General features: G+C 42.3%; 1 long non-coding RNA gene across 1 annotated transcript; it reads left to right on the plus strand.

Moving 5' to 3' along the window:
- Positions 1-1,105: 1,105 nt before the first annotated feature.
- On the plus strand, positions 1,106-8,008 carry LOC115076962. The gene is made up of 3 exons (XR_003852918.1): positions 1,106-1,300; positions 6,246-6,718; positions 7,926-8,008. It is a non-coding gene; the product is annotated as an uncharacterized LOC115076962 (long non-coding RNA).
- Positions 8,009-25,731: the final 17,723 nt, after the last annotated feature.

Raw genomic sequence — 25,731 nt, forward strand, 5'->3', positions numbered from 1 at the left:
AGGACTGGCATTGAGAACACATGGATCCTTGCATTGAACACTATAATCACATGTTGCCAAAAATATTGTTATGCTATCTTCCAGAATATAATGCAATGATGGCGAACTCCAGTCCTTGAGTGCCACAAACAGGCCATATTTTCAGGATATCCACAATGAATATGTATGAGCTATATATGCATACAATGGAAGCCATTGAATATATATGTGTATATATAAGCACTTAGCCAGATAAGTCTGCTTGGGTAAGTTTAGACCTGCTCTATGGGTCTTCTAAACTTACATGGATACTTATTTTATTTATTTATTTATTTTGTTTTATATACCGGCAACCGTTTGCACATCGTGCCGGTTTACAGATAACTTACAACCAAGAATATATAGGCAAAGCCTTTACAAGGAACAGTTTGTAACATAAATGCAGTAACATGGCAATTAACTAGATAAATAAGTAGGGGAGGGAAGGGTGGGGGTAGACAAGACAAAGGAGGGGGAGGGGAAAGGTGAAAATGGAAACATAAGGAAAAGATATGTACAGGGGTTCGAGGAACAATTAATATGTACACATGTTATATACAAAGGTTGTTTTTCTTTGGGTTTTTTTTTAGGTTTGTAGTTCCTTGGAGGGGGTGGGTGTCGGGTGTAGGTCCTGAGGGGGGGTTATGCAGTTAACGCCGAATATTAGTAGTTAGTTGTATAAATTATATGGTTAACTCATTCTGCCCAGTACACACCTCCTTTTTGAGTATGTAATGTTTAGCTGTATAAGGAACTTATATGGCTAAGCGGTGGCCACTGAACGTAGATGCTTATCTGGCTAAATAACACAGAACATGCTTTGAATATCAGGCCTTCTGTGTTTATCCTGTATTTCTCTGCAATTTTGTTAATCTTTGTGCAGACCACATACATCCATAACACTTTTTATTAAGAAATGTTTTATGACGTCAACCTTTGTCTGCCCTCTTTGAGCTTCATTGTCATAATCTTCTTTTTCTCAGCCTTCCTTTCTACTGAAAAATGTTTGCCTCGGCGACAACCAAATTCCTTTCTTCTAGGGTTAAATTTCCTGAGCCTCTATCTCGTTTTCTTTTACAGATATCCTTCCATTTTACCTCGGGGATCTCTTTTGTCCTGCCACAGACCTTAGTTTTCTTTAAGTTTGAAAACAAAATGGTAGCAGGAGACTACTTGAATCTGAGGAGGGAGAGGAATGACAACAATGACCCTGATGGCTACAGGTCAGCGCCACTAATGAGTCTGGGAGGAGACATCCCTCCAGTCATCAGAGCTGGCAGAGGTACTTGCATCATTGAACGTGCTAGCTGGATAATGGGGGAAGAGAAATATAAAAAGAGAAAAAAAAATCTTTTTCTAAAAAGATTTTACAACTGATTGGATTATAATCATGACCCAAAGTTTGCTATGATTCTGCAGCTGCAAAAAACTGCTGTGCAATTTACTTTTGTCCACAGAATTTACCAGTGACCGAGGAATTGCGCAGCAAACTGCTCTCAAGTTCCCCATTTACTGAGTGCTTCTTTCAGCTTTCCACCACAGATAAGACCCATCAGCCTATGGCTGCTGCCACCATGGTCAGCCCAGCAACATATACAGACTGCCGTGGTACCTGCTGAATTCCTCTGCTCCAGACTCTTACTAAGGAAAGCCCTGGAGGCAGTGAGGGATTAAGGTTTTTGGCACCCCTAAGGCACTGTTGGAGTTGTCACCCCCTCCCCCGGGAGCTCAGATAACGGGGTGCAGTAGTTCTAAAGTATAGCACCGCCGTTTCCTGCAGCAGCTCAGTGGTAGAATTAGAACATCATGAAGCCCTTGACTAGCATTTCCATTCTTTAAATAATTATACAAATAAAAAGAGCCATACTGAGTAAGCCAGTGAGTGGGAAAGTTATCCGGGGAAAGGAGAAGAATGGCAATAACAGAAGGGGAAGTAGAGATGGTGGCTTAGGTAGCAGAGCAATTTTGCCCTGAGCTGCTTTGATCCCCCTCAGCTCTCAACCCTCCCCTCCTGTTCCCTGCACACTGCCGGAGATGGTGGGATGTAGAGTGACAGATATTTGGAGACATGTGAGTTATCCATCTAAATGGCTTTTGAATAGCTACCTCCAAGCTGACTGGTGAAAAGATAATCTCCCAGAGTCAGTAAATTTGTGGCTCTTTTGCAAAATTTTATAAAGAAGTGTACACTTCAGAAATAACTTTTAAAATGAGTGAAACTGAGAACATCTTAGTGGGGGGATCCTTTAGGATCACTTAATGAGTGCCAAAATAAGATGTGCCGAATGGTGAGGTCTCACCGTGTCTTTTTTTTTTTTTAAGTGTTGTGCCCCTATTTTGGCTGCTAGATGAGCTGATATTTTCGATGCGGTGTTACTGGGAACACCTTGACCTACCTCGTTGTATCTGGCACATATTGTTGTGCTTCCTAAAGAAAGTAGAGGCCCATCGACATGTTACTCATTCAGACTTATTTTCTTACTCAACAAAGATACTAAAATCTTAGCAAAAGTCCTTACAAATTGCATCGAGCATATTATGCTTCTTTTGAAACTCCCAGACTGATCAGGATTTATTACCCACAGGCAGGGCAGATAGAATGTGTGGAGAACTCGTAATCTAATCTCTCTGGCTAGAAATATTCCAGAAGACACAGTCCTTAAGGCCCTAGATGTAGAGAAAGCTTTCGACCGTGTGGAATGGGATTATTTGGGTTTTTTATATTGTTCAAATTTGGGTTTGATGCATATTTTATCGCTTGGGTCAAAAGTTTATATTTATACACTGAAGCACAGCTACAAGTCAATGCTTTTCTTTAAAAAGGGGTTTATGACAAGGGCGAACACTCTCTCTGCTCCTACTTGCTCTAGCTCTCGAACTTCCAGCAGCTAAAATAAGAGTGATTTTGGAAGTTAAAGGCATTTGTGCTGGTGGGGTTGAGCATAAAATAGACTTATTTGCAGATTATATTCTGTTATATACATCCAGGACCCCTTCTTTGCAAGTATTTACGAGCATTATTGAGGCTTTTGGAGGTTTCTCTGAGTACAAGCTTAATACCTCCAAAACAGAAATACTGGAGTTAAAAGTTAAAACAGGAGCAAGGAAGATCTAATACATTTTTGGAAGGGGTAAAAGAGCAGTGTTCAGTTAACACATGAGCAACATATTAATTAGAAAAGAAGGTACTACCATATCATCAGGACTTTATACAGCAAGCCAACAGAACACAACTATATTTTCAAAATTTTCATCCTAGCATGTCTACCCGAGGGTGAATTTTATAGAGTGAGAAGGTTTGCTTGAGTGGCAGACTTTAAGCAACAAGCACAGGATCGGACCAATATCTTCTTAACGTGAGGCTGTCCGAAGAAATTAGTAAAAATGGCATACAGTAGGTTTAGGTACACAGATCCTTCTCAGTTACTGGAATATAAATCAACATCAGACAGAGAATATTGACTTGTGTATTGAGATTTACCAATATGGGTCACAAGATGGCAGTATTTATATGAAAGCACTGGAAGGTATTAGCAATGCATACTATTTTTGAGGCATTACTCCAGATTTCTTGCTTGAGGGATAATAACATCAGGGAACAAGTGGTATGAGCTACCTTGCCCATTATATTGACTTTGCAATCTATTCAGAAAAAAACATTATCCGTGTGGCAGTTGTGATCTTTGTGCCACAACTGTGGCAGGTTTACAGTTGGCTCATCCCAAAACTGGTTATAAGGTCAATCGGAAAAGTTACACTATATGTACTTCTCAATATGTATTATCTATGTATTACAAAAGAGCTGACCCCCCCCCCCCATTACTAGGTAAGGGGGGGGGGGGGCACAACACTGGAGGTGCTCCACCTCCGGGGGAGGGGTGCAGAGGCTGGCAGGAGTGCCAGTGAGCTCAGCTTAAGCCAGAAATGGTCCTTACAACAGCCTCTTCTTTCAGCATTTTTTCCCCAGATCACATCTGCCTTACCTTTCTTCTCCTCCTCCTCACTGCGGTTTCATGCTTCAGGGGGGCTTCCATGCTTTCACAGCTTCCCAGGTGAATGGAGGGCCTCTGGGGGTTTTTTCTTGCCATTGACCCTGCTTGATGTCCGGCACGTGCGGTACCTTCTCTCCCTCTGGTGGGAGCAGTTACTAGTGCAGGCGGCTTAGTTCATTTAGTGGCATACGAAGGGGGCCTGTGGCTTGCAGGCCGCGTTACAGCCTGACCGATGGCATTAATTAAAAATAAAATGCTGTGCCGGGGCCTGTCCTAAGAATTATAAAATAATAATAAATAAATTATTGGATTTGGTCAGTGATGGCAGAATCTGAAGTGAGGTAGGAGGCCGGGTCCCATGGCTTTGACTCCCTGTCAGCGAGAATAACAGGGGCCAGAGCAAAGCACAGCTGCATCATTTTTTCCAGCAGGATGGCTGGAGGGAATTTTGGTGGGCCCTGCAAAGTCCTGGAAGGCTGGATGAGGTTGGGAGTGGGGGTGTCCAACTACAGCGTATGTATTGGATCTGGGGGTCACTTTCAGCAGTGTGGATCTCCCGGTTGGCCTGCTCTTAGCAGGGTCTGTCTCACCGTGATCGCGTTTTTGTTTTTTTTTTTTGGGAGACTTGGTGGAGTTGTGCATTTGTGTGGAGCACTGCCAGCGTGCCATTTGGCTGGGCTCTTTATTCTTGGGGCTTTCTTTGGAGACGTGGCTGGTTGGGGTGGGAAGCCCACGGGCTTACACGTTCAGCCAGTCGACCTTGGCATGGTCTTGGCCTTTTGCATGATGAGCCCGGTGGGGTGCTCCTGGCTCGACCTGTGCCCCTCCCCCCTGTACGTATTGCTCAAGTTCCGGGGCATTGGGGTTCGAAGCACAGCTGCAGCCATATTGCAGCCAAAGAAGGAGGCCTGCACAGTTATTCTAAGAATAGTGTTCTTTTGGTCTCTGGTGGTGGCCCCAGCCTCCTGTAAGTTGGCGGCAGTGTACGTTTGCTCAGGTAGGAGTGGGATTACTGCAGAGTGCTAAGCCAGATTTTCTTCTTTCCCATCCTCACAGAAACTCTTCCCACCCATCCCGACCCCCCCAAGCAAGCAGCTTGATCTCAGGGTCAGGGCATGACATTTGCTCAGCTCCCTCCTGCAGGTCTTGCAATGGCTATCTCAATGGCAGGATACCTAGAAGAAGACAAGCCATTTATTCTGCCAGGGCCTACGGTTCTTTCTTTGGACAGGCAGTCTGGGAGTGGCACATGTTTGTCTTAATGGAAGTTACAGTCTTAGGAAGGGTGACCTTCCTGGGGGGGGGGGGGGGCTTTAATTATGGCAGCCAGATGCAGCTGGGGGCTGCAGAGGCCATCTCAAGAAAGACCAGGGGTACCACGGAAAGTCACCACTGACTGATGCTCAGATACAGGCCAGCACCCAGTTTTTGCTTTCAACACCTTATTTCAATAAGAGTCACCAGGGGTGGGTCCTACACATATAGGGGTTCTGTTCTGAGAACATTTTATAATCATTAATTGCCTCTTTCTCTAGTTACAGCATGAACCTGGAGTGCAGTAATTGATGGGCAGCATGCAGGGCCTCACTTTGTGCATCACATACAATGTGCACAGCACCTCCTCAGCTTCTCTCTCTTCAGTCTCTTTTTGAGGCCTTTTAGCCTCTGTCTCTGACTGAGAGACACAGGGACAATGTGCACTGAGCCCAGTGATAGATGCAAGGAGCCAGGGGGGAGTTTAGAGTCTGAAAATGCTCATAGGCCAGCGTGAAATTCACATTATTTCAACAGTGGTATATTACTGACATGCTTAGGTCTCTCCCTTCCTCATTGTTTTTTCCAGTAGGAAATGCACATGCTATAATGAAGAAAAATTTAGGGAAAATAGATGTAGTACACAGCTGGATATACTAAAAGTGGATTTTCTAGAATTATTTCTCAAAGCATTTTGCTATTAATTCTAAGAGCTTAGGGAGCTAAAGAATTGAATTATTCACTCAGAAGGAAGAGTTCCTTAAATTGCACTAGAGTCAAATAAGAATATGGTACTGCTGCTTTAAAGCTATGATAAGATAATGACGGTGACCTGGCTCTGTGACCTGAAATGCTTCCCAAATGCAATGCTGACATTACAATATCTGCAAGATGCTGAAGTGTCACAATGCTATAGATAATTGTGTACCATTTATTTCATTATGTACCATCTATACTAATATACATTTTGTTTTTGGTAAGGTGCTGTCAGGGCTGGGCTGCCCTCTGGTGGTTCCTGGGGGTGGCCCTCCGGCCACACCGAAGCCCTTTCGGACTAACAAACAGGAAGAGCGAATGCATGAGCCCCTGTGCCCAAGGCCTGCGCCAATGGCAGGTGAGCGCATCTTGACACGGACCAGTCAGAGTCCACGAGGCAGGATGTGTAGCTGAAGGCTTGACAAAGACAAGCTGAAGCTGGGAATGAGCATGGGCAAGGCTGTGATGTCTTGCACAATGCACAGCTGAACTGGAGCAGAACTGAAGACCAGAACCAGGTCAAGACGAAGAATGCAGTAGAATGCTTTGAGAAACAGAAGGTCCAGGGTCCAGCAGACAAGAAGGCAAGCAAGATCCAACATAATCCAGAGTCGAGGCAGGAAGTGAGCGAGGAGAATCCAGTAACCAGTCCAGGATCAAGGCAGGCAGAATCCAAAACCAGGCAGACAGCAAGCAAGGTAAGGACCAGAAGCAGGCAAGGCAAAGCCTGCCACTTCAGGCAGGCTGAGTAATCTGGAGTATGTGAAATCATCATGGGGGGAATGCCCCGCTCTCTCTCCAATGTGTGCAGTTTCGTGCGTGCCAATGCACACGTACACCTGTGCATTACTCCACTGGATCTTAGTTGCGTACGTGTCAGGGTGCCCACTGGCAGTTCCCTGCCACACAGTGAGCATCCGAAGCCAGGGATGCTGGGAAGGCAGCTGGTTTCTGTCAGGTGACCTGGGTAGGGCATCATCTAAATGCAAAATAATAATAACCACTTTTGTACCAAAAAGAAATGAGAACAATGGCAGAAACAGAGTTAGAAAGTTGCAAGCTGGAAGAATACATTAATGTCCTCCTGTACTTCCTGCTTTGTAAGGTGTTGGTAATGAACTGCATTGTATGCAGTTTGCTTTTAAGGGTGGAATTTCATGAACTAAATCAACTCACAGAGTTAGCGGCAGATTTATTCTCTCACTCTGAAAACTCAGAATCCTCCCCAACCACATTAACTGCAGCAAAAGAAAACCAAATCAAGCAAGTTACTTTGCAATTCCATTCCCTGAGCACACAGTCTTCTTTTTCATTGTGGAGAAAAAAGTCCCATAACAGGTTTTGGGTTTTTTTTTTCAGTAATATAAAACAAATTTGATTCCATACGTTTAAAAAAAATTCTTTTAAGTATAGTGTCCCAGCCTGGGGCTCTGAGACAGTTAAAATGGAGATGAAGAACTTAAATGAGATCTCGAAGAGAAGACAGGTGGGACTGGAGATGCCAGCATGCCTTGTGCTGTGTGCGGGCACCGAGTCAACATGTAATGAATTGTTATGTAAGGGCTGCTGTAAATCCTACATGGGAGTAACTGAGCCGCTTCGCTCTCCCCCTCTACGGCTTCCCTCCGGTCCCCGGGGTAACTGGCTGGAAGATTACAGCTCCTGAAGAGCATGTGTATTTTATGAGACAGTACACCTCTTTCCTATAGACGGAAATTAAAATGTGATATATATATACACACACACACACAAAAAGAAAATAGCTCAAATGTTTGCAGGAGATTAGAAAAAGGTATTTTTTGCAGAATACCAGCTAACCTGCAGAAACCATCAGAGATAAAAGCAAGAGCTCCTGGACTCTGTACATTATAACAGTCTCATCATTCCCTCCCTCCACCTTTTCAGAGAGAGACTGGAGACAATCAAGAACCAAAACATTCAAAAAGAAGCTAAAGACTTGGCTATTCACTCAAGCTTTCCCTGAGAGCTAAAATCTGGTGAAGCGACAGACGATATACCTACCTCTGTACATATGTTCCTGATTTATGGTTCCTGATTTATGGTTCACAGTTACATTTAATTGAGTTTATGAAAGTTCTCTTTTAATAGTTTTCCTGTATACTTGTGTTAATGAATTCTGCCTTGAGGCGACTGTTTTAATGTATTTCCGCCCTGGAGGCAACTGTTCAGTTCCTTGTAAACCGGTGCGATATGTATTCTTTACAGGAACATCGGTATATAAAAATTAAAAATAAATAAATAAATAAATAAATAAAACATGAAGTCACGTATTAAAAACATTTTTTTATACCACACAAATCAACCAAAGCCACAATATACAGAGGAGGAATAGCTTAGTGGTTAGAGCAGTGGACTACAAACCAGGAGACCAGGGTTTGAGTCCCACTGTTGCTCCTTGTGACCTTAGGCAAGTCACTTTACCCTCAGGTACAAAACTTAAATTGTAAGCCCTCTGGAGGTAGAGAAATACCTATAGTACCTGAATGTAAACTGATGTTATATCTCAATTGAATGTCAGTATATAAAAATAATAAATAAATATAGCTACAGCAAGCATTAAGTGTTGGACAGTATATCTGTTTTGTAGTTATGGTGTAGCTAAGTTTATTTGCTTATTTATTTTATTCATATTTTTACCCATTTTTCAAAATGCTCAAAATGTGGTAGACTTTAGGATAGGTTGCTGTATTCCAATGACCTTGTAGAACTGGAGAAAGAAGATGAATAATATTGATGCTTAGTTAGGCCTTGGCTAGATTATACTGTATGCTATCTTGTTCTCTGCCCACAGTGAGGGTTAAGGAGAAGATATTTGCTCCTTTTTCCTTAGCATTGGGTACTCAGCAATACTTGTTTGCTTTGGCAATCTAATCAATTTCCAGTTCAGGGGATTACTGTAGGGGTGAAATATATTCTTCGTCTCTGTACACAGATATGTTAATATATCTGACAGACCCAACTTTTTCCCTTCTTCCTTTAATAACTTTGATTGATAAATTTGGATCATTTTCCGGGTTTTCAGTTCATTTCTCTAAATCAAACAGAGAGGGTGACGTCATCTGAGGGTGCCTGTTGGGTTTTCCCTTCGCTGGCCCTTTAAGACTGGGGAAGTTGGCACATGCACACCCTAGAGGAAGCAGGGGCCCAGTGATGTTGGCAGCACCCTGCTTCGGTGGTCTTCAGTGGCATCCTGCCGCTGCATCCCGCTGTGCTTGGAAGAGGGGCAGGCTGGCAGTGCCCTGACAAGGGTGAAGGCCTGGCCCGGGGATAAATGTGGCGGTCCACAGGAAGAGCCCAAAGGACTACCAAACGCAACAGTCCCTCTGGTACTCTTCAGAATCAACTATCTGATTGCTTAAATTTCAATTTTTGTTTCATAAAAGACCATTTTATGATGAATGGAGAGGAGAGGTGACAATTTATTTGGAAAGATATTTACCATTTTATATTTCCAAATTAGACATTTCATTACTGCATTTGAGAGAATGTTGATTTTCATTCTTAGAACATAGAAACATGATGGCAGAAAAAAAGACCATTTAATCTATCTAATCTAACCATTTACACCAACTACTCAGCTTTACAATACCTACCATTGTTTAGAGATCCTCTATGCTCATCCCATGCTTTATTGAATTCAGATATTGTCCTTGTTTCCGCCACTTCCATGGGACTACTGTTCCATGCATCCACTATATCTCTGTTAAGAAATATTTCCTTAGATTACTCTTGAGTCTACCCCCTTTCACCCTCATCCCATGACCCCTCGTTCTAGAGCCTCCATTCCATTGAAAGAGGCCTGCCTTTGTATGAAAATGTTTAATTCCTCTAATAATCTCACCTATCCAACTTTCCTCTTATTTATTTATTTAAAAATGTTTATAATCCGGTTATAATGGCCAGCCATGCTAAGCAGAGTATAGGTAAAAATACAAAATTATATCTTACATAATTAAAACAGGCTATTTAAGAAAACAGTAAGCACAAAAATTCCTTAGTTTGACAGACTACCAAATGCTTCCTGGAACAGAAAAGCTTTAGGCCTTTTGCGTTATAGATTTAAGTCATCTATAGACCCCAAAGAATCAGGTACAGAATTCACAGCCTCTGCCCAATAATTAAAAATGCCTGATTCCTAGCTACATATTTAATTGAAGGAACAGATAAAAGATCCTTATTCTGCGAATGAAAAATCCAAGAAGGACAATAGGAATTTATTAATCTAGATAGATAATAAGGTCCATCACTTTTAATCCTTTAAAAATATAAGTAACCAATGTCATTTTTTTTTTTAAAGAAAGGTTCCCAGGGTAACCCACGTAGAGTGAGCCAAGTTGAAGAATTCTGTAAAACTTACAATGCTCAAATATGAAATGAGGGAAGACAGAGCGTTGCAATTTGCAACAATCCAAGGTTGACAGAACAAAAGCCTGGACAAGAGTACAGAAATCATTTTGTTCTAAAACATACCTAAAATGACATAAGGTCTGTAATTTAAAATACCCTTTTTTAAAAAAGTGATTTAATTTGTGGTTTAAAACTCAAAAAAGAGTGAAAACCCACTCCAAAATTTCTGACTACTAGTTTTAATTGTTTACTGTTCCTTTTGCTAATAAAGAACAATTATCTAGTTCGGGGGGGGGGGGGGGGGGTGTCTTATGATAATTATATAAGGCCTTCATTTTTGCTAGGTTTAGTAATTAGTATTAAATTATTTTCATTAATGAAACTAAGACCTTCAGACATAGAATTCAGGGTTTCAGACAACTAATTCTTTACCAGGAAAAAAGTTGTATATTCCCTGCGTGAACCCTAAACTCAGTTCCAATCAATGAGCATAAAGGAAATAAATAAATATTAAAAAGGGCCGTGGGCAATACAGACCCCTGTGGAATACCACGGTGCAGCCCGAACCATTTAGAATGGGAGCCATCGAAGGCTGCTTGTTGCTCCCTCTCATTTAATTAAGAGGGCAACCACTGATAAACAGTTCCTTTTATCCCTATGGCCGAGTAATCGCTGTAAAAGGATCCCATGATCAACAGTGTTGTATGCTGCAGAAATGCTGAGAAGGACAGCTAAGAACAAACCATTATTACCTAATTTGCGAAAAAGAAAATCAACCACAGACACTAGTAAAGTTTACGTATTGTGGGGGTTTTTTGTTTTTTTTTAAACCACATTGAAAATGATATAGCAGATTACTTGGTACCAAGTAAGCATTCAATTGTTTATAGATTACTTTTTCTAGCGGTTTGCCAAGGATTGAAAGTTTAGAAATAAGTCTACAGCTGGAGGGATCTTCGACAGAAATAGACTTTTTTTTTGTGTATAACATTTTTATTAAAGTTTTCAGTACATACAGTGAATAACATAACACCACCAGTTTCCACCAGAAATTCCAACATAACAGCTTTGTCCATTTTGGTAGTCCTCTCATTACCTGCCTATCTCTTTCCCCTCCCCTCCCCCCACATACCCGTACTTGCCATGGGTGTATAGATAGCATCAGGTGAACCAAGAAAAAGACCTCAAAGTGTGGAATCAGTAGATCGGTCTCGTAATAAAACCATTGCTAAGCGTGTTGATGATTGCATCAACTTGCATCACATTGAATGTCTTAGAGAGCTGCATATTCAAAATTTTAAATGATAAATTATAATCATGGATTATAAATTATAAACTATAAATTGCATTCCTAATCTCTGGAGCTAGTTCTTGCATAAAGTCTTGTCAAATTTCCAAAGTATAATCACATTTTTTCTTTGGCATATTTTTTTTGCTGTAAGATAATATTCAAATATAAGTAATTTAAGCATCCTAGCTTTCCATTCACTTAGGCACAGTCTATCAACAACCAACCAGGCAGACAGAATTATCTTTTTTGTTACTAAACTTACTTTATCTATAAATAAACATTGTGCCTGACTCATATTGAGACTTTTTATAGATCCCAAAAAGCTAGATCCTTGGGCATATTGGTAATGAAGTCAGCATATTAGCTGCAATATATTTTTGAAGATCATTCCAGAAACATTGAATTTTTTTCACAACTCCAAAACCCATGTAGATAATCCCATTTCATCTTACTGCATTTAATACAAATATCTGTAGTGCAAATCCCAGCTTTGAAAGCTCTTGTTTGATGGGGAAATTTAAATTGTGTTTCCTGTAATACCACATGTACATGCATATGTGGGCTCCTCTGAGCAGTTTTGAAAGTTTACCTCATAATCTGATCACACCAAAATAGGTACCTATGGAAATGCTTCCTTTTAATCCAGTACTTTTGGTTGAGTTGAGGAAGAGACATTTTGAAGTAGCCAGTTTGCCCAGGGAAATGGCTATTTATCCAGGTAAATGGCTTTGAAAATAATCTTCTCTTCACTGTTTTTAACCTTGTTTTCTGCCCTTACCCCCATTGTGGTTAGGGTGCTAATACTTCAAAATGTAGCTGTTTGTTTCCACCCCATACCTGTCCATGCTGAGATTCTCCAGCACATGTACAGGCCATGCAGTGCCCCTAAACCTCTAAATTACCCTGGCAAACTGCAGTATCCAGTGCTGAACAATTTCAGCCAATTCATTCTGTGCATTTCCAAGTGCTTTAGGATATAGTTTCCTTTCTTGGTTTCAATCAGCAGTTCCAGCTGTAGAAGATAGTGTCTGTAGGGCAATAGGAATCATTTCTTGGAATTAAAGATAACTTCCATGACATTCTTAGAGGTTTCAGGCCCATTCGCTACAGAGATAGCTGCATGAATGTTTCTAAAGCCATGGGATTACATCATTTGCTAGGATCCTATCCAGACTGAAGAGGCTACATACCTACAAATTATACTAATTATTATGTGCTGAAGGCTTGAACTGTGCTTCTTCAGGGCTTGAGTTTGTATTTATGTGTGGAAAAGTTATCTTGCTTTCAGGTACCTGGCTTGAATGAATTGTGCAGTCAGTTGTAAGGATTCCTAATGTGCTGGCTGTAGACTTAATCAGATTAAAAGATCAGAGCATGATGTAATAGAAAAGCCGTAAACCCATAAAGCTGACAAGGACAGTGAGATTGTATCAACTGGCAAGAGCAGAAAGATGCAATGTGCCACTGGTCTGCTACAGCCCAAGCAAGAAAAAGCACCCGCTTATCTCAAGGATAACTACAAATGTCTCTGAAAACCAACCATAATTAAAAGGAAGTTTACTATCATTTAGTGTAGCAAGAGTAGATTCTTCCAAGCAACAATGCCTTTTATAATAAACATTATCTATAACCAATGCAAGGCCTGTTACCCTAGAGTAAATGGTCTACTATAGTGCTTGCTATAGACATAGCAGAAGTAGAAAAGGTACAGAGGAAGAGGGAATGAAACGGCTCCCCTATGATGAGAGGCTACACAGGTTCAGGGTCTTCGGCTCGGAAGCGAGACGGCTGAGGGTGGCGCGGAACAGGTGAATAAAAGACAGTTATTTACCCTTTCAAATAACATTAAAAGAAAGGGACACACCATGAAACTAACAACCAGCAGATTTAAAACAAACCGTATGAAGTCCTTGTTCACTCAGCACCCAGTCAAGCTGGGGAATCAGCTGCAAGAGAACATAGTCAAGGAGATGATCCTCATAGCGGGCTTTAAAAGATGCTTTGACAAGTTTCTGGAGCAAAAGTCCATAAAAACAAAGTTAGCCAGATAGACTAAAGAAAGCTATTGTTATCCCTGTGAGTGAGTAACAAGAAATAGATCTATCTTTTGAGATCAATGGGGCAATTAGGATCTGGACTGGACTGGACTGGCCACTGTCAGAGGCAGAATGCTGCTAGGCTCAATGAACTTCTGACTCTGCATGGCATTTCTTATGTAAGTCAAATTGTGGTCCCACGAGCTGTCTTTCTGCCTAACGTGTTTAGTTCTCACGTTTTTTGCTATAAGAAGTACAAAGATTCTGTGGCTCGGTTGCAGCAGTACAAACTAGTAATTTGGTAAGGTGACATGCCAGAAGGTGGCAGAGCACTGCTCCCTGCACTAGTCAATGAGCCTGTCACTGCTGTAGCAAAGGAAGACAGAGTCTAGTTTGAGTCTGTGTAAACAAGTGAATGAGATTAGCTGAGGGCCTTCAAGGAGAAATTTTCTGCTTTTTAGGGTTTTGAAGTTGACGACTTGGCCCCTTATAATGAACTTGAGTGTCCCTCCAACTTCTTCTTGGAATAAATCATTGCATATGCTTGGGTTTCTACCAACTTCTCCCTCCACTGCTCTCCACCCCCCCCCCCCCGCCCCCACTGCAAGACCCTCTACTCCTATACACCTTATTACCTGGTTACAGCTCTTGCAGATCTCCACTACTCCATACTCTCTTTCCTCCACCCGGCTTAGGTCCCCATTCCATCATAGCACACCCTCCTAATGTCACACTAGTGGTGAGCACTTTTACTACTCTTTAGTGCTTCTATCCTGCAAACTTCCAGTTGAAAACTCATATTCATTGTACTCTATCGTGCGATTGCTGGCTAGGGGATTTCATTCTTCCGGATGTTGACTGGTAAATGTCAGCTGCAGTTGTCTTCTAGAAGCAGGGAGAACTGTTCTGTCCACTGGTAATGGAGCATGCCTGGAAGGGAGTGATACTGGACCTCATACTTACCAACAGGGGCATTATCTCTTCTGTTGTAGTGGATGATCATCTGGGATCCTGTGATCACTGGATGGAGTGCTTCAGTATTAGGGCACAAAAGATGAAGGTTTATTCAAAGGCGAGGATCCTAGACTTCAGGAAAACTAACTTCATTAAAATGGGGGAGGACCTCAAGGAGTCATTAGTTGGATGGGAAAATCTAGGAGAAGCAGAAAAGCAGTGGGCAAAACTAAAAGGAGATATTATAAGGGCAACTAATCTTTTTGTTAGGAAAGTAAATGAAATCCTTTTTTCTGGTTTTATGGTAGTTCAGAGGGCTGTGCCCCATTACATCAGGTCTTTCTATATGTTTTGTGATTTTGTCCTTTAGAATACTTTCCACTAGGGATGTGCAGTCATTTTACAATGTCATAAGATCTATAGGTTTCTGATATGTAAAACAAATAGCCCCATATTTAGTCATATTTGGCTAAGTATCTTAGGGCCAGATTCATGAAGGCTTTTTTCCAGTTTTGTGTCTATGGGAAAAAACGTTAGTGAATCAGGTCCTTAGCTGGGTATAACATATCCAGCTAAGTTTCAAGGGATATTCAGTGGCAAGGCTATGCTGCTAACATCTGCACACATATCGCTACTTAGCCGAATAATTTATATCTGGCTAAGTTAGACCAGCTCTTAACTGGATATATAGCGTCACCCTGATCCGCCCACTGCCCGCCCACTTTATATTCGGTGCAAAGATAGCCGGGTAAGTGACTTGTCCGGCTCTCAAGTGCTGAATTCGCTTTGAATATGGTGCCCAGAAATGCCCTGAAGCTCCAGCTTTGATCAGCTGGGTGGCTATTGGTCTTTTGTCCCTCAATTGCACCCTCCAGGTAACTCAGGCTGGTTGCTGTCACCTGGCAATGTAACCAACATATGTAAAGGTACCAGCACTGAAAATGAAACAAAACAGTACTGACCCAGGATGGAAGGAAAAGTGGATTCACCAGGTCCACTCAGGGAAGCCCCTTGGGGCACTGGCTTGGGCCAGGGCTACCAGCCCTTATGGGCAGAGAGTACAGACGCTCCTGCACCAAATGCCACAAACTGCATGCTGCTGGCCCACTGGGAACCAGGCTTATGGCATGCACCCCACTTCCAGAACAGCCAAGGAGTTAATTGGCTAAAAGCATCTGCTGCCCCTCACTATTGCTGGAGCAGAAAAACTGTAGTTTCCCAGTCCACTCAGGGAAGCTACACATGTGACTAGTTAGGACTCTCTTCGGGTCAATTATGTGCTGAGGTTCTTCAGGCACATCCTCTGAGAGAAAGGAGCATAACAAGGGATCAGCTCTGGTATTTCTGTCTCCGGGGTGATATTTGAGCACAAAGTCAAAATGATTGAAGAATAAGGACCATCTAGCTTGTCTGTGGTTAAGACGTTGCGCATGGCAGAGATACTCTAGATTTTTATGGTCCGTGAATACGGTTATTTGATGTTGAGTGCCTTCGAGCCAAGGCCGCCATTCCTAGAATGCTAGCTTAATGGCCAAGAGCTCTTTACCTCTGATCCCATAGTTCTTCTATGCCAGAGAGAAACATCATGAGAAGAAAGAGCAGGGACATAAGGATTTAGAGTCTCCAGTTTGGCTCATTACAGCCCCCACGCCGACATCTGAAGCATCAACTTCTACGATAAAATGCTTGTTGGGGTCAGGATGCCGCAAGCATGGTTCCGGGGAATAGGCAGTCTTTAATTTCTCAAAAGCGGAAATGGCCTCTGCAGAACATTTTGAAGTGTTGGCACTCTTGCAGGTCATTGCAGTAAAGGGTACTGTTAAAGAAGAGTAGTTCTTTATAAAGCTTCTATAATAGTTGGTAAACCCCAAAAATCATCTCAGGGCCTTCAGGCTGGTAGGTTGGGACCAATTTTTGATACTCTCCAGCTTTTGATGGTCCATCTGGAAGCCATCTTTAGACATGATATAGCCAAGAAAAGACACAGAGTCTTTATGAAATTCACACTTGGATAGTTTGGCGTAGAGCCGGTATTCATGGAGTCGGCGTAGTACTTGCTTGACAGCCTCTAGATGAGTGGGCAAATCCTGAGAAAATATCAGGATATCATCCAGGTATACCACGACACTCTTGTACAACAGATCCAGCAAGATGTCGTTCATCATGTTCTGAAATATAGCGGGTGCATTGCACAGGCCGAAGGGCATTACTAAGTACTCAAAATGGCCGTCTCGAGTGTTGAAGGCTGTTTTCCATTCATCGCCACTGCGAATGTGAACTAAGTTGTAGGCCCCCTTCAGGTCAAGTTTTGAGAATATTTTGGCCCCCTGAAGCCGGTCAAACAGCTCTGAGATTAAAGGCAGGGAGTAGCGGTCTTTAATCGTGATCTCGTTCAGACCTCGGTAATCGATACAAGGACATAAGGTACCATCCTTCTTCCCCACAAAGAAGAAGCCTGCACCAGCTGGAGACTTCGATGGTCTAATAAACCCCTTCTGTAAATTCTCCTCGATGTATTCGGACATTGCCTTGTTCTCAATCGCTGAGAGTAGATAGACACGTCCTTTAGGAGGTTCAGTATTGGGTTTCAGTCTTATGGCACAGTCATAGGACCTATGCCGAGGAAGAATGTCAGCAGCTTCTTTGGAAAACACATCACTGAAAGATGCGTATTGGGGCGGCAGTCCCGGCATCCCTGGAGTTGTAGGCATGCAGATGACAGGAGCAATCTCCTTAAGGCACTTTCAATGACAACCTGGGCCCCAGCGGGAGAGTTCCAAGGATGCCCAGTCAAATTGGGGTTGGTGTGACTGCAACCAGGGTAACCCCAGGATGATAGGGTGCATGGCCTTCTCTAACACAAAGAAGGGAATTGACTTGGTATGGAGAGCTCCGGTGCGAAGAGTTACCAGTACAGTTTGGCAAGTCACGTCACCCGGTAAGGGCTCCCCATGGATGGAAGATAGGAGACGTGGAACCTTCAAAGTGATGAGGGGAATCCTCAAATGTTCCACTAGGTGTCGAAGAATAAAGTTGCCCCCTGCCCCTGAATCCACCAGGGCAAGAGTTTGAAACGGTCCGCAGATCAAGGAGACTGGGAGAGAGAGCAGAGGAGAGGGCATCATAAGGCCTAAGAACAGTCCTCCTGCAGGACTTAGGCTCGTCCATTTCCCAGACAAATTGGGCATGTTGGGACATCGTGACCAGTCTGTCCACAGTACATACACAGACCATGTCTTCTCTCTTTGGAAGTCAAATGACTGCGACCAAGTTGCATCGGTTCATCTCCACTGGCAGCAGGAATTACTGGAACCATCCGAGGTGCAGGTTTAGCACTAGTCTCCTTTTGACCTGGTCCTTTATTAGGCCGGAGTTCTTTCACCTTAACACGAAGCTGATGGTCGATCCTAGTAGCCAAAGCCACTAGTTCATTCAGCGAGTCAGGTGTTTCATGAGCGGCCAGCTCGTCTTTCAAGCGAATATCCAGGCCTCTGAAGAAGAAGGTCTTCACGCATTTGGGGTCCCAGCAGAGTTCTGTAGCAAGAGTCTTAAACTCTATTGCAAAATCAGCCAGTGGTCGGTTGCCTTGCTTCAGGTCCACCAGAGCAGAACCAGCAACGGTCGCTCGGGCAGGATCATTGAAAACAGATTTGAATAAGTCCAAAAATCTATCTATATCCTGCAAAATAGGATCCTTGGATTCCCACAGTGTAGAGGCCTAAGACAAGGCTCTTCCACCAAGATAAGATAGAATGTAAGTAGTCTTGGCAAAAGCTGTGGGGAAGTGAGAAGGCTGTAATGCAAAATGCATGCAGCACTGGTTTAGAAAGCCCCTAGTCTTCTGAATCTCTCCCATGAAACGAACTGGAGCAGCCAGCGGTACAGCAGTCTTTAAAGTTACTTCAGGTAACTGACCTTCATTACTGGAAGTAGCGCCTTGGGTCTTCTGTGCATGCAGCTGATGAAACGCTGAAGTGAGTTTCTCTAATGCGTCTTGCTGTTCAGAAGTGTGCAGGGCCAGGCCCGGAATGGCCTGCAGGGCATTGAGCAGTGCCAGATCCATGGAGTTAGCAATCTGTTATTGTTTGTAAGGTTTTGGGTGGACCCTTGGACACTGTGGCAGATGACCACGCCCATGGGGGGGGAAGTCCCGTGAGAGGCCACAGGTCAGGCTTAGCTTTAGGACACACAACACAGAATTATCTTTTATTAAACAGAGTTGAGAAGCCACCAGAGGTCTTTGCTACAGCCTTGTTCCTGCTCCAGATTCCATCGTCTGTCTTCACTCCAGCCTCGCTCCTGTCCAGCCCATGCTCGGGCTTGCTTTGCCTGCCTTGGCACCTCTTCGGAGTTCCTCTGGGGTCGAGTCGTGGCCCAAGGACACACAATCCCCTGGAAAGTGGAACCGCTCTCCTAGTGCTTCCGTAATACCCCTCAGTCCTATAATAGTTGTTCTATGCTGAAGAAACAATCTTCTTCTAGCCTGGGTCTGTCTGGACACATCTGGGAAGTTACATATTTTTTTTACCTAAGAATATATCATCCTTAATAAAAAAAAAAAACTATTGCATGATCAAGTTTTTAACAGTTTGATTGATACACGAAACCAACAATGTAGCACGATCATTGACAACTTCATTGGACTGCTCCAAAAAACTAGTCAAATTAATTTCATCTAATGGAACAGCAGGACTCATGGAAACTTCTCGAGATTTAGACACATTAGTTAAGAAATACATTTTGGAAAAAGAAGGCAGATGTTCATCAGCAATACCCAAAATTTGTTTTAAATATTTAACCACAAGCAGTTGAGGGGCAATCAAGGAGGTAGGAGGAAAATTTAACATATGCAAATTCAGAATTTGAGATTGATTCTCTAAAGTTCACAGCAGAGCAATCAGATACACAGACTGCTCTAAATTCCTGTGAAACAAGGTCTTTTGACTCCAGAGATTTAAGCCTCCCTTCTAAACTAACCTGTTGAATAGCAATTTGTTATTTTACTGAATAAAAAAAAAAAAAAGGAAAAATCAGTAAATTCTTGCTATAATTTTTTCCAAAAGAACTATAGCCTTCCACACATCCTTGAGACCTATGTTTTCAGGTCTCTGCAGCAAAGATTCTGCCAAAGTTGACCTGTCTAGCCTTTGTAGATGAACCCCCATACCTGGAACCAGACTAGTACCTTCTACTCCAGATATAGGAAGGGCAGATACTGTTGATAAATGCACTTCTGGTGCAGGAGGAGGTATACAAATCTTAGGGCTCAACGATGTCTCTACCTTGTTGTTGGCTCCTCAGCGGAACAATAGATAGCCAGCCAAAGAGTCACTCCTGAGTTAACTAGCCCAGTTATTCCTGGAAACATCTGGGGAATAGCTTGTTATAAGGAAGGGAGGGAAGCAGCAGACTTCTGCACCTTACCTTCCTTTTAACCATAATTAAAAAAAATATTAAAACCAGAAAGCGAGGACTAGAGCAACAGGTAAAACGCTCCAGAGTCCAAAAATTACCCTTGGTGCTTTTTGAAAGAGTAACTAACTGATTAACATTTAGTTGTTCCATTCCAGTCACCATTTTATAGACCTCCCAGCATGGATTTGTTTGGTTTACCAGGAAGTGTGCGTGTACCTGGTTCTGTCAGCCAAACATCAGAATAACAGAGTGCAAGGACCAAGAAACTTCAAAACTGGGATGTTACAATTTATTTATTACCTGCTCTCCTACTGGAGTACTCAAGATGAGGTATATGATTATCCAGTATTTTACATCCATAAGACAAAGTACTAATACTTAGAAAAAAAAATAGCATGATAAACAAACATAGATACATGATAGAAAAACATGATATACGATACATGGACAAGCATATATTTTATATATATAGAGAGAGAGAGCGTGAGAGAGAGAGATTTATATAGATAGATATATATCAGAAACCAATGAAGACAACACTGGAGCCGAGGAGAAGAGTGTTGAGCTGATGGATGTCAGAGGAAGGTGGCAGTGTTTTAGCTTACTGGAAGTAATCAGCGGATGTTGCTGGGAATGTTTCTGAATGGGGATTGGTCTATTCGCTGAGTGGAATGAATAAATACATATTAACTGCCTGGAGCTGTCAAAGCACAGCTGCGGCAGAGCCGGCAGAAGTGAAGTGTGATTCCTCCTGTCAGCTCCAGTTGGGGATGAGTTTCGAGAAATGTAAGCAGTGCAGGTGGGAGTCTATGACCCTTGGCTTTAAAAATAAAGAAATCAAAACAAAATGTAGTGAAGGGCAGGGGTTTCAGGTCAGGTGGGGTTTAAAAAAAAAAAAAAAAGAAATAAAATGAGGGAGGAGCAGAGGGCAATATCCCCTCTGATTTTTGAAAGACTGCATGTGCCAAAAATGTCTTTTTGTGCACCTTTTTTATAAGCCAAGTTCAAATTTGTACAGTACAAGCCGGTTTAATGCAAATAATATTCGGATTTCTTGAGTGCACTATATTTTGTTGCGAGCATGGGGTTTACAGCCTCTGTGCGCGTGCACATACAGACAGCTTAGAGGGAACATGGGGGTGGGATTGAGTCGGGATTTTTAAAATCAAAATGAGGAGGAATCAGGGCAGCAGGGTTTTTTTTGTTTGTTTGTTTTGATTGCTCCAAAGTTAATCACCAACCGAATTTAAACCAGCTCTTCCAGCCCCTAAATTTGGCAAGAAAACTTATAAATCAGTGTTAACCATCTAAAAGTGCTAGCCACCTAATTTTTCTCCTACACTTCCCAGAATTTGGCTGACTAAATTTAACCACCTAGTGAAATTTGGTAGGTAAATTTTGCTGGTCAATTTCCAAAGACTTCCATTTCAGGTGAGAATAGAGGTAAACTCTTTGAATTTTCCTGTAAGTGAAGACACATCTGTTTCCATGGGTGGACTGAAATAAATTGCTGTGTTGGCAAGATGGGCTAAGGTGAATGCCAATTAAGGAGGAATTTCTATGGGTGTTATGGGGAAGGTGTGGTCTGGGTGGTAAGATCTATGTGAGTGTAGGGAGATATCTCAGGTTTTACCACTGAATCACAAATATGAATCATATACCCAAAAAACTGACAAGCTCCAAGCACTGTCACATCAAGAGAAAGACTTTTCCCCAGGTGAACTTTAAAACTGCACTGTCTCAGCGGAAAATGAAGAACTTTTGTCCTGTTACACTGAAGGACACCTTATCTGATCTGCCTGTTTGAATGTTCCTGTGTCAATAGGAGTGAAGCAGACAGAAAGATGACAACTTAAGTGTCAGGGATGAGCCAAGATGAGTCCATAGGTCAGAATAGGGATGTGAATCATTTTTCTGATGACTGAAAATATTGTCTGATATTTTCAATCATCAGTCCGATATTTTCAATATCGTCCGATATCGGGGGGTCCCCAATAGCGACAGGAAACCCCATGATTAATTTAGTGGGTTTTCTTATCGTTATGGGGGGGGGCGGGAAGAAAGGACACTACCTAAAAACACAACTTGACCCTTTAAAATGGGTTTGTTAGTATCCCCCCACCCTCCAGACCCCCCCCAAAATGTTTAAATACCTGGTGGTCCAGTGGGGGTCCCAGGAGCAAGATGGCGCCGGCCATCCATTGCACCTACCATGTGACAGGGACCAGCCAATGGCACGGATACCCTGTCACATGCTAAGGGCAAAGGGCCATCGGCGCCTTTTTGTTTACTGGCAGCCGACGGCCTGAGCGCGGGAGAATGCTCCCGGGACCCCCGCTGGACCACCAGGTATTTAAAAAAATTTTGGGTGGGGTCCGGAGGGTGGGGGGATACTAACAAATTCATTTTAAAGAGTCTGCTGTATTTTTATTATCGGCTCGGGCGCAGCCGTTAAAAAAAAAAACAACCCGATCGGACTGCAAGATAAAAATTTCACGATGTGAATCGGAACCGGAATCCGAACTGATACCAGTTCCGATTCACATCTCTAGGTCAGAAAGACCCCGGGGGGGGGCGAGCAGAGATGGAGAAAAATGCTGATATGTGGCAAAAAGCTTGGCATAGAGTTGTGGAAGTTCTCCCTCCAAAGAAATGGGGAGGGGGAGAAGACCTGAAATGCAGGAAAAGATACTCCACTGACTGTGTGGTTATGCATGAGGTTATGCATAATCATCAGCTGGGAAGTATAAGACAGGGGGGCAAAGAAGGGAGAGTGATCTATGGACCCCCTGAAGAGAGCAACCCTGAAACCAGAGAGGAAAACGCAAACCCTGGGAGAAAACACAGAGAGTGGATCCTGAAAGTGACCCTGAAACCTGTGCAAAAGTATCCCTGAAAGTGAAAGGGTGGCCAGAAGCAGACCAGCACTCCCTTCTATAAGACTAGGTGTGGCCCACAGACGGAGAGACGAGGTTGCCTGCTCAGGTGCGGAGAGTGGGACAAAATCTGAGACATGGAGGGGCAAGTGTATGCCCAGACAGCTCAGCAAGTATCAGAACCAGAAGCAAGTCTCTTTCTGGGACTGCTTGCCTGTTCTGCCAGTACCAAATCCAGGAAGCAAGTCCTTCCCTGCACACATTCTCCAGCTCTCCAGCTGGAGCCTGCTTCAGAGGTGAACAGAGGTATTGCCTGAAGTTGGAATCAGGGGTAAGTAAGTTAGCCATTTAATATATTAAGCAGGCTAAGGTTTATGGCATGGGTGAAATCACCCATGGTACTGAAATATTTTTAGGGAAAACTGATGCTTAGTGACCAGGATGTTAGAGACAGGAATTGTTATTTTCTAAATGTTAAATCTTACCAAATCTGATAAATAAAAATCTATTTCTGGGAAGAATAAATGTTGTTATTTTCCGGACTTACGATCGCAATTAAGGTGGAAGGGCAGCTGGCAGTGTCTTGTAGCAGATGGATCCCCCCTGCACCCCTAAACATGCTTACACGAGCCTCTGGGATTAAGAGGAAATGGGGTTGGTTTTGTTATGTTTATGCTGGTGGTTGTTTTATGAATTTTATGAATGTTTTATTGTAATCCACTTTTATTTATTTTTTAACTGGTTATGTGGTATATAAATTTTCTAAATAAATAAATATAACAATTTAAGCCCTTACTGTGGCTGGCTTGATCCCTTTGAATATTGGCCTCAGTAGATCCAATAATCAGTAAGCTGGTGAACAGACAAGTCATGTGGTTGAGTAACTTTAAAACAGAAACTGGCATTGTTTCAATATAACCACTTAAAGATGAATTTCAAAAGCCTGACATGCACTGAAATTAGGGAATGCGCAATTTCCTTGATTTTATAATCCACATTGAAAATACATCTAATGATGTTAACACTACCATTAGTCCATGAACACCACACCACTGGTACTTAGTATTTGCACAGCCTAAGATTACCTATCAAAGATCTTCCAGAAAGTGCATGAAAAGTTTAACTAATGATTATAAATTTTGCTCCACTACCATGTGTTCACATTAGTAGACCCCTATAGAGGCCTTTGTATCACCTTGTTATGGGTTTCCTCAGGGAAAGCTTGCTGTTTCTTAAGAACCATCATAGAAGAGCAAACATGATGTAATGTCACCTCAGCCGGGTGTAGTCTGCTGCGTCTCTACTTGAGCTTGTTTCTTCAACCAAAACCTGGAGGCTTTCCACTATAAATCAATCAAAAAATCAATAATCACTCACTTATATATACATACCTACAAGCACTAAAAACATTCACAAATCTACCCTGCACCATTCGTTTAACCACACGTATCCCTCATTAGATTTACACAGTAACCACAATCAACATTTAGCCTATTAGACACCATTCCATACACCACATCTTCTATATTCTCTCACTACCTATCAAGAATATTATATTGTTCCCCTATATTACCTTATCCAGTGAATCTGTCAAAGTCAAAGTCTTGAAGCTTGCTGTAAAATGACAGCGCTACTGCCCGCAGGACACTTTATACCCACAGACTTTTTGAAAAACCCAACTCTATTGATATATTAGTAGAAAGCCTCTCATTCTATGGCCTGATTTAATCCTGTAAGGTGAATAGTGTGCCATCTAAAAACGTAAGCCTCTTCCTTATGGCGCAAACATAATGAAATATTACCTCTCCTCTTCATAGGAATCTCTTAGATTACAGAAAATTAAAGTTGTTCAATATTGTGTTTATTTTGTATCCAGTGTTGAACTAATGGAGATTCCATTTTTTGTGTTTTTATACAACTTTTGTGTTGTATAATACATGTTTTAAGAGACCTCTTCGTGTGCCCAATATATAATTTGTGACACAGGCATACTACAGCGTATATAACTTGTCAAGCCATCCTGCGCCATATCCACCACCCTTCCCCTTCACCCAACCCGCAATACATGCTATGCATGTACCTAGCACTGAAAATAGTAATGATGATTCTTTCTCTCGATTCAAGTGGCCATCATTCAGTATTCTAGCTCTGGAGGCAGACATAATTCAAACCCAGCTCCTTCATAGGTATGAAGAATTGGCTTCCTGAGATTTGGGAATGACCCTGGACTCACTGTCTATCAACACAAAAAAAGAACTACTTGGATACTCTTCTCCATGATTTCCAGAAATTTTGATCGAATCTTGGTGTTAGCCTCACTTGGCCCATTTGTGTGGAGATACTTGTGCGATACATACTACAAAGCAAGAGTGAGTGCATTATGATATCCACTGTGGCAACCTGACCAGTGGTATATATTTATTTTTCAAGGCTCTTGGACACGATGATATGGGATCAAATTTCACAGTGCAAAAGATAATGTAAGGGTTGGCTTGTACATTAGGAACATCTGGGATACAAGGCGCACCCCATTATACCTAATATCATGAAATGGACGATGAAGACCCTGAAAATTGTGTGCTTTAAAAATGTAGAGACTCAGTTATTTTGTTGCACATTCTTGCTAGCTTTTTATGCTGTAATGCAAATCAGTGGATTGGTATCTCATTCCAGAATGACACCTCATTGCAATGGTCTTCAGTTGGGTGATGTTGTAGTCTATCAGAATAAGGTTATACTGGTGGTGCAGAAGTCCAAGATGGACCATATCA

This window comes from Rhinatrema bivittatum, chromosome 15, assembly GCF_901001135.1.
Source record: "Rhinatrema bivittatum chromosome 15, aRhiBiv1.1, whole genome shotgun sequence".
Taxonomy (NCBI): domain Eukaryota; kingdom Metazoa; phylum Chordata; class Amphibia; order Gymnophiona; family Rhinatrematidae; genus Rhinatrema; species Rhinatrema bivittatum.